This window comes from Protopterus annectens, chromosome 3.part0 (genome assembly GCF_019279795.1).
Source record: "Protopterus annectens isolate FY-2018-M chromosome 3.part0, PAN1.0, whole genome shotgun sequence".
In the NCBI taxonomy this organism is placed as follows: Eukaryota; Metazoa; Chordata; order Ceratodontiformes; family Protopteridae; genus Protopterus; species Protopterus annectens.
Window position 1 is genome coordinate 1,475,511,866 of NC_056731.1, and position 16,972 is coordinate 1,475,528,837.

Here is a 16,972-nt window from a genome sequence, read left to right on the forward strand (position 1 = left end):
CTTATCGGGTGACTGATAAACAGATATGCAGAGTAGTAAACTGTAATATGGGAGATGTGAACTTCGGATTCAGATCAGGATATAGCACAACTGACCCAATGTTTGCAGTGAGACAAATAGTTGAAAAGAAACTAGAGATGAGGAAAGAGTCAAATTGGGCATTCCTAGACTTGGAGAAAGCATATGATAAGGTCGCAAGAAAGTTAATCTGGACAGTACTGTGGCAGCTCAAAGTCCCGGAAACATTAGTAGAATTAGTGCAGGCTATGTACAAGAACCCAATCAAGTATGAACAGTGTTTTGTCTCAGAGAGGGGTTTCCAGTGGGAGTGGGTGTACACCAGGGTTCAACTCTGAGCCTACTGCTGTTCATACTGGTAATGGACTACATTAGAAAACAGGTTGAAGGGGACAGATCAACAAATTTGCTGTATGCAGATGTGGCATTACAGTCAGTCTCTGAGCAAGAACTTCAGCAAAGATTAGTGGAATGGAATGCAAAACTGAAGGCACATGGGATGAAACTAAGCACAGACAAGACAGTGGTAATGGCAACAAACTGGGGAAATCAGAAGAAGATGAGAACTGAGACAGAAAGGAAGATAGTGGAACATGTAAATTGCTTCAAGTATCTAGGAGGGTTGGTTGAGGAGGAGGGAAGTCTGAAGGAAGTGGTCATCGCTAGAATCAGAGGGGATGCAGCCAACTGGCATAGAGTGTCAGGTGTAGTATATGACAGCAGAATGCCAAAAAAAAAAAAAGATGAAACGTAAGGTGTACAAGACAGTGGTGCAACCAGTACTACTGTATGGAACAGAAACCTGTGCAGTAAAGGAAGAGCAAAGGAATCTAGAGGTGATGGAAATGAAGTGCCTGAGAAGGGCGGAAGGATGCACTCTATGGGACAGATGAAGAAATGAGGGCATGAGAGCAGAAGCTAAAGTAGCTCCAATTGCAGAAAAGATCAAAGAGAACAGATTATGGTGGTTTGGACATGTGCAGAAAAGCAGAAGACAATCTGTTGAGGATGATTTGGCACAGACAGGAAGAAGGTAAGAGGAAACAAGGATATCCAGCAAAGAGGTGGATGGATTGTGTGAAAGAAGATCTGTGGCAGTTAGGCATGAATGTCAAAGAAGGTAGTAGTGTGGCATTTGAATCAAGAGAGATGGTGGAAGTTAACAGGATTCCTCGACCCCATGTGGAAAATGGGAAAAAGGGGGCTGATGATGATGATTAAAATTTATGGCGCATACAAAAGAATGAAGGAGGGTGCCACGGTGAATGAATCAGTCTTTTAAAGCAAGATAAAGGAGCAGTAGCGTTGCACTTCTGTTATGCAGGTGACACACCCTGAATGTGTAATAAAAAAATAAATAAATAAATAATATATATATATATATATATATATATATATATATATATATATATATATATATATATATGATAATTAATTATATGGAATGGGTGTCAAATAGCAAATGGATAGCCGGGAACTATGGAACATTTGAGGGAAGAAAGAGTAGGAATGCAAAGTTCAGTGTAGTATGAAAATGTCAGTTGAATAAAATGTCTGCTGCCATGGGACATACCAAAGAGAGATGGTCATTGTGTCAACACGGCATGGATGATGCTGCATGGTAGGTCCACAAGTGGTATGCAATGAGGTTAAAAATCATATGAAGATTTAACAGGTATCATGTATGTATACAGGATGAGAAATGGCTGAGTAAGGTATTGTATACAACATCATTCTGTCAAGAAGACAGAACATAAAAGATGAGTAGAGTAACTTTTGGGATACAAAAGATCAAAATCATAATTAGGTCATCTGACTGGCTGTGCATTTCCCTGAAGTGGTGCCCACCTCATGTCCAAACTGAGGAGAAAAGGCAAAGGCCTACTGCTTAGAAACCGTCACAAGTTGCTTGCTACAAATGTAATGAACAGCTTGCTACGGTTAAATCATGAAACACTAAGTATATCAGCACTTCAGCAGTGATTGCATATGCAGTGTCAGTAGTCATAAATAAATGCTACTAGTGCACTCTTGCATGACTGGCAGCTGTCAATCATGTATACTAACACCTTTTTTCCAGTCCAGGCACACACCCCAACTCTAGTTACACTTCTGGAAAAGGCTATTAAAGCTCATAGTTGAACACTAGCCTAAATGAGCTAAAGGGCCATTTTAAGCCTAAACAAGAATCAGAGGTTAGAATCAAACCCTGTATCTTGTATCATTGAGGCAAAAACCTTAGCCATTACACCAAACCATCCATTATGGACAAACCTTGGGCTTATTTGGGATTGGAAACCAGGACCTCTCACTCTGTAAGCAAAAATCATACCCCTAGACCAACAAGCCACCTTGATAAGGGGGATAGATAGTTGGAGCTGAAAGGTTAAGGGAGTATGAAAATTTCAGAAAGACTGAATATTGGCTAAGATTGTTAATTCGATAAAGACAGGGGCAGGAGAGACAAGGTGAAGCATAAAAACAGAGTATGGGGTTTAATATACTTCAACATGGTACTACTAAAAGGTAAAAATGATGCAGAATGAGAAACATAATGGTGTCAAAATGTTATGGCTGGGAAAGTTGTCATACAACCCAAATGACTATTTTATTTTATGTATGTTGTTAAGGCAGATATCTAGCTTGACTGAGGCCCATTTTCGGTGGAGGTCTTGGAGCACTTTCTGATTAAGTCACTTGCTCTGTATCACACAGCAAACAAATGGAGTTGGAGGTAGTCAAAATCAGAACTATTGGATGAAGCTCATTAGCAAATTATAACAACAGTTCTCGGGGTAACTGCCATGAAATGGTTTAGAGTCAGTTTTCATTTAAAGGTAGCTGGGAATGTGTATCAATGATGCCTAAGGTCAAGATGCTGTGCACCCAGGGACAAAGCTGTAGGTAGCAAGAATGGACTGGAAAATGAAGGGGAAGTAGTAAGCACAACATGGGCTTTGAACAGAGTGATCTGTAACTAAGTTAACAGAGGCAGAAGATACTATTAAGACTTAATAGAGGAAAGTCATATATTACAGGTGATTAAACTGAGACTTGAGAAGACAGCAACCAACTGGAAATATAGTGGTATGATTATCTAGAATTAGAGGAATAACAGCATCTCAAAATAACCTGTGAGATTGATAGTACCCATAAGGGGTTGAACCTAGTATAGAAATCAAGTGAATATGGAAAGCAAGTGGTGGAAAGTCAAAGTCCAGAAAGTTGTCAAAAGAAAGGAGTGCCAGAAGAAGTAGGAGATAGAAAAAGAAGGACCATGCTAAGCACAAAAAACAATCATCCAACAAAGAGGCAAAGAAGTATATGTCAAAGAAACTACCAGCTTCTGACGTGACAGGCGATACAAAGAAGCTCTATTAAATTGTAAGGTAATGACAGAAAGATAAAGGACAAAGTCAGTAGATGCCATATAAATAAGGAATGCTTGCAACAACCTGCTGAGCAGGTCAAGGATGTCAAAAACAGATGTAAAGAAAACTTCAAGCAGCTTCTAAATGAATAAAACTCCTGAAGAGTTTTACTGAGACATGTACAACCTATGTGGAAAGAGGAAGGAGATCCCCTCCTAGCAGTAGTATGACATGCTAGCTAAACTTAAATTAGGGAAAATGTCATGCTCAGATGAAGTCATGGCAGATATTATAAAGAAGTTGGGTGGAATGGGGAGAAGTGGCTGCTGAGGATACTCATCACAGTTTGCAGAGAGGGAGTTGTATTCTGGATGACTGGAGATTAAGCATTCTAGAGCCACATTACAACAACAAAGAAGATAGTCACAAATGCAGGAAACACAGCTTTATGACTCTCCTGTCACTCTGCATGAAAGTGCTGGAGAATATGATTGAAAAACAAATTCACAGTGTATTATATAATAAGATGGAAGATGAACACTTTGGGTTCAGATCTGTATGCTGTATAACCAACAGGATGTTTCCAATGAGATAGTTAGCAGAGAAGAAGCTGAAGATGAGGAAAGAGTTCAATAGGAAGCCCTTGAAGAGGAGAAAGCACTTGCTCCACCTAGGCTCACTGCATTCCCTACCCTATCCCATAATTCCATCCCATCCACCTCTTCTACCTCTGGATTAAACACCCACACATCCAGCCCCACAACCACAGCCAATAACAGCACAGATCTTATGTAAAATGTTCAAACAATAGGAGCTGAAATAATTAATTCAATAACTACAGTTAATGTGCCAAGCAAAGTAACTTATCCTTACTACTGCAGCAAGTATTTTAATTCATATATCTCACCAGTAGTTGTACTCTATATGTTTATAAATAACATTAACTAATGCTCAGATAGTCCCTTTAGTCTACTTTCTTGTCCATCTCACCAACTATCAAACTTTCCCAGTACAGAGATTTACATCCCCCACCTGTGCACTTTTACTCAGTAAATCCTCAAGCCCACCTCTCCTTTACAAAATCATCTAGACTCTAATACTCATCCAATGTAGTTCTCTTCTGCTATAAAAATATAAAACTGAACCATCCAACCACCAGGGGACCTATAAAACGAACACAAAAACCTATTTGGTTTTATACTTTCTTACATAAAAAGCAACTCAAGTAATCGGTGGTGGTATTCATCCAAACCCTGGCCTTCTCCATTAGCAACTCTGCCTTGATTAAACCACACCAAATGGCCACACTACTAACACACATTTATCCTCCATACATAATCTTCACTTCATAAATATGAATCCAAGAAGCACATATGCAATAAAAATCCATGACATCCATGCCTACGCTGTGGTACCCCCACCCTCTCAATATAGTCATTGCCACAAAAACCTGGCTAAAACAAGAAATACATGGTAGTGACATCACCCCTCCAGGATTTAATATAATCTGCATTGATAAGATAAATAAGCTAGCAGGAGGTGTTGCAACTCTCTATAAAACCCCACAAATATAACCCTACTTAATCAAGTGATCCCAAAATTTAACAATGCAGAGGTCATTTTAGTAACACTAAAAACTAATAATAGAAAAACAACCTATCTCAGCTTTATACATCCTACAGGTAACAACATCAATACTGTTGAAGGCCTCCTTCACTGGAAATCTCATCATCAAAGTTTGCAGATTGTTGGGAGCTATTATTAACACCCCACGTGATATTGACATCCTACAGAATGGAATCACTGAGACCAATGACTGGTGTCAGAACCATGGCCTTAAGCTCAATGCCAAAAAATGTATCATTATCCCCTTTGGGAAAAACCCGTTTCCCATGAATTACCCCATTGATTGTAGTCCACTGAACTCAGAAGGCTTTATAAGAGATCTGGGAACACAGGTTGAAAGCAACCTCTCTTTTGATCACCGCATTGCCACTGTGGTCAGAAAGTCCTTCTGTGGCACATCTCATTACTAAGGGTTTTGCATCCAGGAAGAAAGAGGTAATTGTCTCCCTCTACTCTTCCCTCATTAGGCCAATCATCGAGTACAATGCTTCACTTGGCATGTACCTCACTAGACACCTGCAACAACTGGAGAGGCCACAAAAGTACCTCACAAAGAGGATCCTAGGTCTTAAAAACTTGTCCTATATGAACAGACTCAAAAAACTCCAACTATTCTCTGTCTCACATCTCCTACTTAGAGATGATCTCTGCTTGACTTACAAAGCCATGTCTGACCCAGCTCTGTTAGAAATGCTACATCTAAAGAAATTCCAATCCCTCCACACCACACGCTCCAGAGAACTCAACCTCATTACCACAATCAACAGAACGTACTGAAGGGACAGGTTCATAACCCAGAGACTGCCCATGCTATGGAATAGACTTCCCATACATGTCAAGCAGAGCACCTCGCTGACCTGCTTCAATAAAAATCTTGATGAGTGGATTGGAAACAGAAAATTCTCTCCGGGATAGCACCAGTGGCTCTACTCGACAGAGGCACTGGGAACTAAGGTCGGGTGGCACGATGCCAGGATAATCCTATGGCTAGGCTTGTAAAGGTGCCAGGGCCATTAGCCTAGTACACACCTATGAACCTATGTCCAATACAAAAATCTCATCCAACTTAAACATAGATGGACAGCTTATAAACAATACTACCCTAACAGAATCCATACATTTATATGACTTTACTCAATTAATTTCATCCCCAACTAGAACAGGCAAAAATTCCAGCACACAGTAAAACTTAGTCTGGGTGCTCACCAATAAACCAGACAAAGTAATACATATGCCATTAGAAGCTATTGTAACCAGTGCAAACAGATTTTATACAACCAAATATGAAATTCAACCAAATTTAACAAGTACACCATTATTAAAACACTGTCTCAGTATAACTGGAATATACTAAATTCTATGCCTCTAGACTCTTCAGTCTCCCACTTGAGTGACATTTTCTTAAAAATCCTTAATGACTTAGCCCTAGTCCACAATGAATGAGTCTAATCCAACCCTGCACTTTGGCTAACTAAGGAAAATAAAAAAACAACTAATGTTAAAATGTGACAAAAAATGGAAAGAAAACTATAAACACAAGTCTCAGAACTCAATACAGATGTTTAGACACTTAAGAAACCTTACTAAACTCCATACAAAACTAAATAAAGAAACCTACTGCAATAGCCTTGAACATAAACATAAAAAACTGTAAACTATTCTGATCTGCCCTAAATAGGTTACTGCAACCAAGCTAAACTACTACCCTTCCCCAGCAACTGACACTGCACTGAATCAATCTCCTTTCATTTCAATGACTTTTTTATACAGACCCATCTGTCCTCAGTAAACATTCATCCTGCCACTTCTGTCTCTCTTCCCATCTATAAATGTGTTTGCCATCACTTCAACCTCATCACCGTATCTACTTCTACTCTAAAAATGCTTCTGCTTAAAGTGAAACCCACCACCTTCGCTGCTGATAAACTTCCATTAGAATACTTAAAATAGCGGCTGATGCCATTGCTTTCTCCATCTCTCTGGTGAATAGGTCCACATCTTCAGAATATATTCCAACCGTCTGGAAACACTTCTATCTTAGTCTATTACACAAAGGGCCACATCAACTGACGTTAATAATTTTAGACCCATCACTATCCTCTTCCATTTTTAAAAACCCTTGAAAAATGTATCCATGTACAACTCATACAATATCTTGGCTCCAATAACTTAATTTCCAAAACACAGCATGGTTTCAGACTCCATCACAGTACATCCACAGCCCTGCTGAATTTTACTAACACTATAAATCAGCTTAGAAATAATAGTAAACTTGTGTCAGCACTGTTTTTAGATTCTTCTAAAGCACTCAACTCACATCAGCATTCACCCTCTGAACGTTCTTGTTAGACTTTCTCAGTACTCCCTTACTCAGTTCCTTATCTATCTGACTGAAAGAAAACAAGCAGTCATATGGCACCAGGATTATTCTTCATTTTGACTTGTCACCATAGGAGCCCTGCAAGACTTAACAATCGGACCACTCCTATTTATCATCTTTATAAATTAACTCCATACAGCCACACAACACTCAGGCATGGTCCAAAATGCCGATGATTCAACATAAATATGTGCAGCATCAATTCTCTCCAAACTCCAGGAACTTACCCAAACTTCTTTTACCTTTTTAGAAATATAACTAAAATTTCATGCCTTTTCTTTAACCCTAACAAAATAAAATTATGTCCTTTACCACAATAGAAATAGTTACATACAGTAAGCTTCTAGAAGTTTTCATTGATGAAAATCTCAAATTTGACTAACATATCTTACAAACCATAGAAAGATCTATCAGAAACTGGGCTCCCTCTACAGAGCCAAACAATCCCTTGCAGACACACCACAGCAAACTTTAGTTTCTCTCTACTCACTCTCGGCCTCCTTTATTCATAACCTGTTGATCTAACTTAAATATCACTCTTGAATCAAAACTAACCTCTTGTTATTATAAAACTGCTAAATTTGCCACTAACTTAACATATAGAACCCACCACTGTCAAGCCTTGAAACAGCTTAACTGGCTCAAACTAAGCAACATCCTAAAACATTCATAATTAGTGCCTCCATATAAACTTATTTATTACTCAGATAAATGCCCCACACTAAAAAAGATGTTTGCTATGTTTCAGAAATATAGAAAAATATCCCAGAACACATCAAACTGTTTGACAAATTAAAACAATTTCAAAGCCTGCTCAAACTCCATTTGAATATTTTATGATTATACTCATACTTTGCACCAGGTTAGGGTTAATTCTTCAGTATCCCAACATTTCCTCCATCTTCCCCATCTTAACCTACTCCATTTCCAGTCTTATATTCTTCTTTCTCTCTCTCTCCTTTTTATCACTTCACCTAAATCTTTTCTAACTTATCTCTTCTACCATGCTGTAAACTATGTTCTCAAAATGTCTGCACCTTCTTGCAATGCTTTTCTAGGTACACTCTTAGCTGCAATATTTCCCCTTCTAAAGCATGAATTCATTTACTTCTAGCAAGAATGTAGAACTGTGTATACTTATACATATTGATGCAACTACTTTAATGGATAAACCTGTCTTGTAACTATGCTTTTTTTCTGGAAAATGTTAACTGTTGTTTTTCTGAGAACTGTCTAAATTCACTTGGTAATATATTTGGTAATATACATGTGCTGTGATAGCATACTTCTCTGTAGGTCTTCATGGAAAATGGGTTTTACTTCTGCACTGTGGTTTCAGTAAATAATCGTGTTCATTTTCAATGTGAGATATTCCATCTACAAGCACTAGTTGACAACATGTCTTTCTATGAAGTAAGAAACTACTAGTTATAGGTTCATAAGTAAATATTAAGATATCAGTTTACAGACTATTTCAAGTGTAGCCAATAATCAGTGGGCTGAATCAAACTATAAATCTTGCATCTTTGAGGTAAAGTTCTTAGCCATTATGCTAACCCCTCCCTCATTTATAATAGAAATACAGTACTCTATACATTAGTTTAGGTGGAGAGGCAATAATGATTATGCATTAATTTATGTGGAGTGGCATTGAGGATTCAGTCTGACATGATATCATAGTAAGGATATTCAACTATGGGGAAAATCAGGGGACTATCAATATTAACAAAATAAAATATAAAAGCAACATACTTTTTTCAGCAAAGCATCAGTAATTCGGTATTGCACATGGTAAGGAGGTGATAGCCAATTCCAAAGATCTGCTACTTATATCTGCCATGGTGGTGCAGCGGTAGCATTGTCGCCTCACAGCAAGAGGTTCTCCCATTCGATTCTCGGCTGGAGCGCCTTCTGTGTGGAGTCTGCATGTCCTTCCTGTGGTCGAGTGGCGTTCAAAAGACATGTGTTGAATGTGCGTGCCTTTGTTGAAGGATGGGCTTCGAGCTGGTACCTCGGCACCGTACAAATCTACTGCCAATCATTAGTGGACCGGAGTTCCGCTGTGGTGACCCCTAACCGGGGAAAGCCGAAAGAAGAACAACATCTGTTATAGAATACTGCTCATATACTTTAAAACCAAGCCTGATGTCCATAAACATTAGGGTGTGTGAAAAATATCCCAGGTACAATCCAAACCAAATAGAAAAATATCACCCAAACAAACCAATCGGTAAAAATGCAATAAAGATCCAGCTATGCTAATTATGTTACTGTTTAAAACCTTAAACCTTCTGTGGTGAAAGCCCATAGGATATATGCAAATGGCCACTTAAGGATATATTTATGTTTCAGCTACATGGCCTCTGAATATCCATGCCTTTTTTACTTTTTAAATATTTATGGGTACATTCAGGGAAATAATGCCAAAACACACCAACTGTACACATATATGTTTCAGCCTTTTTTTTTTGGTCTTGTCAGTAGACCATAAGGGGACTGTGAGCTTTTCCCCCTTTGGTTTGAATGTTATTTGGGATATTTTGCAGCCAACTTAATGTTTATGGACATCAGGTATAATTTTAAGTTCTGTGTTTCTAAAGTATAGCCAAACAATTCACTTGTACTGTACTAACAAAACCAAAAAAAAGTAAATAAGAAAATAAATTCCAAAGAATGCATGTCTCCAGTGAGTGGGGTTTGGCATTTTTTGCCCGAATGTTTCTATAAAGACTTAAAAAAATAAAACATAAAAAGGCATAAACATTCAGGAGCAACACAGCTGAAACACTGGTATAGCCTTAAAGTGCTCATTTGCATGTATATCATGGGCCTTCACTACAGAAGGTTTAAGATTTTACACAGTGAAGACTCTAGCATGTCTATGTCTTTCTTGTTTGAACTCAAACGTTCCGTAAATCAATCAGATTTTACTTCACACTGGAAGGCTAGTCCACTTGTTTCATCTCTGTTGCCAGCCTCAGAGTATTAGGTATCATAATTCGGTGTAGCAAATGTCTTATATTCGCAGATAATTAACTTCCCTCTAACTAAATTAGTATATTTTTAAATTTGCTTGTGAGAGGTGAAATATTTTTAAGTGGTATGGAGGCTTCACTCATTCTTACAAAAAAATGCAGAATTTGAATGCAGCACCAGCACACAACATACTATCTACCCAAGCCTGACACATATAATGTAATATCATATGTGGACACAGTAAATAAATCCTTACTTAATCCTCCTTGACATGTAAGGGTTATGTCTTAGCAAACATCACAGCAAACAAAGTGTTTCAATTCCTGTACATCCGACCACTATGCACACTAATTTTCTTTTAGTTATTTGGTGACTCCATAGTAAGTCAAACAGGTTTTCCATTACATAGACTGGGCAAAGACAGGGTGACAGTGAGTTGCCTTTCAAGTGCCAGGATCTAAGATGCAAAAGATCCTTAGAATTCATGCACCAGACAAATATCCCTACAGCATGGCAGTTGTGCATGTGGGGATAAATGCCTTTGGGTAAAAACCCTGAGGGATGGGCAGAAGGGGAGACAAGCCTGATCTCTCTTTGGGTGCATGTCAAAAATGCAGGCAAGACCCTGATATTCAGTGGAATCTTTCCTTCTTCACAAATGATACCTAGGTACAAAGAAAAGACAATTGGCTTCAACATTTGGATAAACAAAAGTTATCATTCTGGGGTATACCATATATGTCCACTTGGAACAAGATACTTTACAGTCCTACTTACTTTGTAAAGGATGGTCTGACCCTCTCATTCAAAGGCTTCCTCATACTGGCAAAAGACTTTTCTTCCCCCCATAGTACTCTTTTTTAGGTAAGGTTCAGTCAATGAACTTTCTAATATAAAAAAAAAAACATATCAATATCAAAAGAGAATCTCTGTTCAATGTCAAGACTTTAAATAACAACCTGCCTGCCCTTGAGGCACTCCTGCATTTCAAAGGCATCAGTATATGTACAATCACTGAAACTTGGCATAAATGCCCAGAAAGGACTCGGATTTAGTGTTTACCATGCCTTCAAAAACAACAGCAATTTTAGTGCATGTCCACATATATCAGAGACAATATCACCTCTAAACAAATTCCTGGAGACCCACAAAATGAACTTAGCAAACTCCAAACCACATTAAATAAAACCATCTATCAGTTTATTGCCCAATACAGTACCCCTTCCCTGATCCTAGAAGTCTGAGTCCGGTTCCTAAATATTATGGATGAAGTCCCCCAAAATAAGAACTATATAATTCTGGGAGACTTTAATTACCCTTCAGCTGATGGAGTACCTATGCCACCAATGTCGGATATGCTCAAAAGTTGGTAGCCATAATAAATGAAAAATAATTGACCAGATTGTTCCTAGAGGTCAACATAGTGTTAACCTGGTACTTCCAAATGTGAACATGCTAATCTAGTCAGATCTTAAATTAGGAACCTTTTCACTCAAACTATCTAAACTCCCTCTAACCAATATATAAGAATCCAAATGCACAAATTTCTTCGGATTCTATGAAGACTCAAAATTCATTTATAATAAAATCACCCCAGACATTGCCTGAACAGGTTGATTTGTCAAGGAGTTTTATACTCATATAAATAAATGTATAGAATGTCAGCCCTATCTAGATCCCAGTATAATGGTAAATTTAAAAGCAAGCCATCTTAGTGATAAATCAACATAAATAAAATCTACAATAAAAGGAAAAAATCAATGGAATATGCAGCAGATCCAAGGACCCCCAATTCAAGAAAAAAAAATATTAAGGATTTCACTAAAACGTTTGAAAAGACTACTAGGTCTCCTAAGGCAACACATAAACTCAGGGTGCATCCAAAGCCAAGGACAATTTCAAATCCTTAGATTCATAGATTTACAAATAGATACTAGGCTTTCAGTGAAGGGGACCGTAGAGCAGCCTAGCCCAAATTCACTGCTACCCCCAATCAATTTTTGTTTAAGTGACTTGCTGAAGGTCACACAGTAAGTAAAAGAGGTATGACAGAATCAAACCATGTTCCACAGGAACTACATGTGAAAGACAGCTGACAGACTTAAACCTTAACTGCTGTCTTTAGTAATGTTAGAAAACTAAGAAACAACACTCAGTACTGTATAGAAATCATTACACATGACAAAAGTCTACTCAGGACCAGTGAACATTGTCAATAACTTAGCAATTAAATTTAATTCAAATTTCACATCTGAGACATCTTTCCAAAGCTATATGATCCCTGTATAACATGCATTGAAATAACATGTACTAAAAGTGCTTATCCAAGACTAGGAATAATTCCTCCATGGGACAAGTTAACAAAGTCAGCTATTTGATACATGGTACCAAACATGCCTTGGTGGAACCTCTACATAAACAGTTTAAGTCTGAGCCAGAATACAGGTTCATTCGTGGAAGTATGGCGTATAGGGCTGGTGATAGCACTCCATAAATGTGACCCTACTACCGACCCAATAACTTATAGGCCCATCAGCCCAGTTCTCATTTAGGAGGTCATAGAACACATTACAAAAACTTGATTAATATCAACATTAAAAATCTCATCAGGCTAGGTCCACAGCAAATTGATTTTGTGAAAGTAGATCCTGGCTAATGAACCTGGTTATGCTATTTGAGAAGGTAGCACAAGCTGTTGGCAGTGGTCACTGTACACACAGCTTACCTTAATTGGCCAAGTTATTTGACACCATCCCCCATGCTAGCAGAATTACTAAATTAAATGCATTACAGAAACATCAGTTTGTGTTAAGATGGATGGACAATTTGCTAAAAGACATAACAAACAAAGTGCAAGTGACAGGAGCAGCATTACAGAATATGAAGGTAATTAGTTGTTTCACACAAGGCCTGATGCTGGGACCTCTTTTGTTGAGTAGTTTCTTCTCAAACCTGCAGGATAAAAAACAAGACCTATAGTTAACCAAATTTGTTATAAGTGCAAACTCGTAGTCATTTGCAAATGTTCCTCTGACAGATAAGCCCTCCAGTAGGAATTTACACTTACAAATGCCTGGTTTACTGAAAATAGGCTTAAGTTAAATGTTGAAAAATGCAACATTTTTGTATTTAGCAGATAATCCACCCACAGCATATAGCATTGGCAATATTCCACTTTAAAATAAAAATGTAGTGAGACACCTGGTAACCTGGGTTGATAATTCCCTCTCCTTTAACCATCATGTAACAACAAAAATCCTTTAACTTGGTACAGCTGATCATCATGGAACTATCATCCATATTAAATGAGGTTATTGATTCAGGATTGATTAAAACAGTTATAGTATACAATGTTTCCTTTGGGATATACCTCACCAGACATATTAAACCACTGGAAAAAAACAGATTCCTGACAAAGAGGACTATAGACTTAAAATTCCCAAGTTACCTGAAAAGACTATGTCTCTTTTTTGTTTGTTATAGGCTCCTCAGAGAAAGCCTATGCCTTGCCTTTAGAGCAGTCATGGACTAAACCTGCTTTAGGAGATGAACAAATCAAGATGGAGAGACACATTTGCTACTTGGTATCTGATTCACTTCTGGGATAGATCCTCCCTGCAGTTAAAACAGTGCAATACACTGTCTTCCTTCAAATGGAACCAGGAAATTAGATGGGTATAGGAGCTAGCAAGGTGTAATGGTCACAAGACTCAGTAGCCTTGACCTGCTTATCGTTTCTATGATTACTTGCATGTATTCATGAGATGGTGGGTAAATCCCCAGATGGCAGGAATGAGAGGAATCTAACCAAGCTGCTATAACTATTTGTTTATTAAAGCTGAAGCACAGCTGTTTTTTTTTTTTTTTTGTTTTTTTTGCTGTATCTAGATCCATGTGTGGTGGGTAACTTAAGAGAATTATTGTTCAACTCAACCTAAGTTCATTATTATTCACAAAGCCATAAAGATGTGACTATTGAGAATTTGCAAGTTAATAGCAATGTAAAAGGAAGATATCTCAGTGCAGATCCCAAGGAAACCTAGGGAGTGACAGGTTACAGCAAAGTATTGACAAACTTGTTTTTACAATAAAGTTCTAATCCTAGTAGTTAAAGACCCTTTATACTGCAAATATATATATATATATATATATATATATATATATATATATATATATATAATTAATTTTTGACTAGTATGTGACCATACATATGGTGGATTACGTAATAAAAATATGTAATAACGTTTATAAATTCAGCTCTGGTTATTTGTACTGTAATTGGCAAGAAAGAGACAAAGAATAAGGTAGCAGGGGGATGATTTCAGTTTTGAAATTATGCTTTTAACCACAGAAAAGCCCATAAGCATTCAGGACCTTTGATTTCAACTAAAATGGTGTATTCTTAAGCAGTAAGGAAATCTCTGGAGCAGCATGGCTGTGTTTTGTGTTTAATGGTGTCTACAATCCTTATGCTATTTTGTAAAAACATAAAATCTGTAAACTAACTTATTTACTTTGCTTAAGTTTCATGCTCTGATAATATATGGAAGTGCTTACAGTGCTAAAAATGTTAACAACACTGAACTGTTTATTGCAAATAAAATAGTGAGAACAAGTTTGCGTCAAATGAAATTAAGTACTAAGCAAGAAAATAGATATTAAGATCAGAATGTGGTCCTACCATTTTCTAATACACACACTAATTTACAAATAAGTATTCGTTATTTGTAGTGGACGAGAGACCTGTAATTTGTACGGGTTATATAGTACCCTTCACTATTGATGCAGCAGTGATATAGTTCAAGTGTATTAATACTAATCTTAGGTATGTAGAATGAACCCTACCTTTAGAAAGCAAAGTTGAGATCTTATCTCATTCTTTGATGCACAACCCAATTAATTATGTTTTCTCCCTTTTTATAAACCTGTCACTGATATGCTGTAGAAATGCCAGTGCTGTCAGAAATCCTTTATTCAATCACTTTAGGTCATGATTGTTTTGTCTGCCAGATTGCTGCTTCCATTTTTCTGTTGTCTATTGCCCTCCTATTGTGCAGTAAAGCTTTGCCATGCAGATTTTGTGACCAGTAATTAATTTGCTCACTAGAAATTTGTCAGTGATAGCACTCAGCACAGTGGGTAGCTAATATATGTACATCTAAATCAGGAGCACATATTTTCTTTTTCTAAAGTGAGCAGATGTTCATGAGCCAGCATCAAAATAATGACATAGGATGCCTTTGGATCTTATTATAAGATCCTTGATGCGCATTTTAATACGTTAACTGTATTTCTCACTGCACTCATGTTTTTGTAAAAAAAACATACCTAAGAAACCTGCATGGTTGCTTAAAGGCCATTACTGGTGACATTTCCAATTCAGGTAAATAAATGAAGTTAGCGCTGCATTAAGACTGTCTCCACACTTCTGATTCCAAAAAGGTATTTGGTGCTTCTAAATATGTAGATTAAACAGACAATTTTCATACCTTTTATATTCATATTCTTATATGAGATGACAGAAATTGTTATAGCAATATGACAAATGTTAATTTATAGAATATATCAATATATATATATATATATATATATATATATATATATATATATATATATATATATATATATATATATTCTTTATATTCTTTCAAAAAAATTAATAGCAATTAAAAGTGACACTCTCCAGTGAAAATGTAATGATCGCTCTTAACAGGTAAATATATGAGATGAGTTAGTTTGAATTAACCATTTAAATAGATGTTTTCTGTTGAAAGAGATGATAATTGCAGATCATGGTAACGCAGATATTATATGTTGGTCTACTACAAGTACTTGCATGCTGTTTGCTGGCTAACACTTGCTCGAAAAGCCAAGTGTTCTAATTTTCATTAACTCAGTCTGCTGTAATTACTTAGCCCTCCCAAAACCCTGTGCTACCAAACTGTATAGGCCTACCAGAAACCTAACTATAACCCTAAATCACCAATCTCATTCCCTCACTCTAAATCTACCTTCCCTCTCCCTAAACTTAATCCCACAAACTCCCTAACACTAAAGCTTCCTTCTTGCTGTCTAAGCTTAAAATCCTGTTCCCACTCTATAATCTTAAGTCTCCCTTCTCACTCCTTAACCCAAAAATAACCTTCCTGTTACTAAACTTAAAAACTACTTCCAGACCATTACTCCAATTTACACTGCCACCCTCTCTTCCCCCTCCTTTACCACCACTACTGCACTTTCCTTGCTCCTACTTCAATAATGTGTTGTATAGGCTAGCTGTAAGCCACTCAAGTGTATGAGACAGCAGTATTCAAGCTCTCTCAACACCATTACTTGCTCAACACCCGTTATTTTCTGAATTTTGTCATCTAAGCAATCATGTTTATTTGTAAAAAAGGATGGTCAACCTACATACAAATGAAATATAAGAAGTTTTTGAGGATATGGCAAGCAAACCAAGGACTGGATGTGACATAAAAGAAAAAGATGCTTGAAAAGGCGCTGAGTGCAAAATTCAGTTAGCAAACAAGAAAGAGCACTACATATGGAATTTACATGCGCCTTCCTTACCACCCCCGCAGTTGTACACAATGCTTCTGAT